Source organism: Thermobia domestica, chromosome 17, assembly GCF_964235325.1.
Source record: "Thermobia domestica chromosome 17, izTheDome1.hap1.1, whole genome shotgun sequence".
Taxonomy (NCBI): Eukaryota; Metazoa; Arthropoda; class Insecta; order Zygentoma; family Lepismatidae; genus Thermobia; species Thermobia domestica.
Genome location: NC_137470.1, coordinates 131,064,592 through 131,066,881, shown reverse-complemented (window position 1 = coordinate 131,066,881; position 2,290 = coordinate 131,064,592).

Genomic DNA, 2,290 nt, shown 5'->3' with positions numbered 1-2,290 from the left:
AATTTAAAATTATTATACATAGAATTCCTTCCTTCTTCACTGTTGCAAGTATATCGCGTCAAAATTTTTTTGAATAAGAAACTTGTGGATAGCATTTTAAAGTTCTCCTCCTGGAACTTTAGTGGCCTCAGTAAATGTTATGTATAGTTACAATAAATTTCTAGTTCATTCATAAAATTTAAATAAGTTTGTTCCATGAAATCTGCTACATTTTCAGAACAGTCATTGCTAGCACTATCAAATGTTAATAAAAATGATAAACGTTCATCTATCAGCTCTATAAACAGTTTCTTTCCAATGACTTTCCAACGAACAGTGTTGATGCAATAGCTATTTCACTGCAAGTCCACGATTTTCTTTACACTAACAGGGTTAATGGGCCACAGGGACTTACACCGTTGTCCATAGCACTTAGTTCTTTTGTGCATGAACATATCTTTGTCATGTTTATCGAGTGAACTAGGTTTGATTCGGATGTCCGGATGACACGTTCGTGTTCGTTCCTTGTTAGTACACTTCTACTCTGGAACACTATTAATTAAGAATCACCTATACTTGCCAATGTTTTTCTTTGTTTTCTCTTTCTTTTCTAACCTGAAATAAATCTAAAGTATGTTAGAAGTTTGTATGGAAAATAATCTAAAGAAAAAAAAATGTCTCCAATAAGTCTTATAACTCAGAATGATGTATTTTGTATATAAGGATTCATAATGAGTCTGTTGGGTCTAATAGTTTTAGCAGGTCTCTATTTTAACAGGTCCAAAGAGTCTATCGGTTTTAACGGGAAAACGAGTCATACGGTTCAAACGGTCCAAACGAGTCATACGGGTCATGGCCAAATGGGTATACAGACCAAACGGGTATAAAGATCAAACAGGTAAAACGGGTCGACCAGGTCAAACCATCCTTAGTCAAATTCGGTCGGGTAAAACCGAATGCATCCACTTACTTGGCAATTCCAAGCACTACTTTGTGTTAGCCGATAGTCATGGGACAGGAAGCGATCGACAAACGAAAAATTCTGTTCTTAAATTACAACCTGGCAACAACGGGTACTTACAGTTAGCATATTTTAAATTAATTGTGTATGGGAGTGGACCCCACGCTTTCTTGTTTTAGCCACGCATAAGTAAAATTTATTTTTTAAAAAGTAATTTTCTTGAAAACAATTATTTTTCAATTTTTAGTAGCTTCATTTTATCTATTTACTTATTTTTAGGACAATTTGTATTATTCTGTAAGAAAGCATATTTCTAAAATGAAATTTTATTTCACTGTATTCTTTGTAATTAAAAGGAAAAATCTTAAAACGCACAGCAAGGCCTTTTATTAAAAGCACTAAATTTTACATACTTATATATATATATATATATATATATATATATATATATATATATATATATATATATATATATATATATATATGAACCAATCTAGCTTAGATTAGCATATAATTACAAAACACGCTGAAAACATTTCTTTTAACCACGCTATACCATAAACCTCAGTTTAAAAATATAAACGTTTGTAACTTAACAAGGTTTCACAACTATGTTTAATGGATTTTAGCCTATATTTGTAACCGCGTGCACTTACTAGGTTTCGTAACCATGTAGGATTTTCTTTGAAAACTTTAGGCATTCCCTCGGACAAAAATATGTTTAGTCAGATGATACAACGTTATCAAGTGGCACTAACATCTACAGTTCAATATATATATATATATATATATATATATATATATATATATATATATATATATATATATATATATATATATATATATATACTGAAAATAAAATCCGTGCTAAGTACCAAATATGGAAAAGTTCTGTTTAATGTCAAAATGTGTCTGTGCCTGACACTACTCAGTTAAAATCGGGCTATGTAGTATTCACTGTGGAAGAAGCTCAAATAATCGCCAGAAGAATGCTGTGCGGCCTGTATGCCACCAGCTCTGAAGTAAAATCTGGGCTTTTTACTCAACATTTTCATTTCGACACTTAGTATGTATTTTGTAGTCAGCCTACGTATAAAGTTAACATACTTGCAACTAGGCTATTCTTGTATAAACACGTTTATTGCAAATTCACTTATTTGAAATTCTAAGCTTATTGGCATATACAGATTAAAAATTAAGTTTATTTTCTTCTTTGTTATCCCGTGACAAAACTGGTACCTACGCTATGTGATAGAGTGCTTACTTCTGGTGCGTGGAATTCCTGCTTCAACCCCCGGAAAAGTAAGTTTGAAGTGGACAACATCGTGTCCGTATGTTTCCCCCACACTT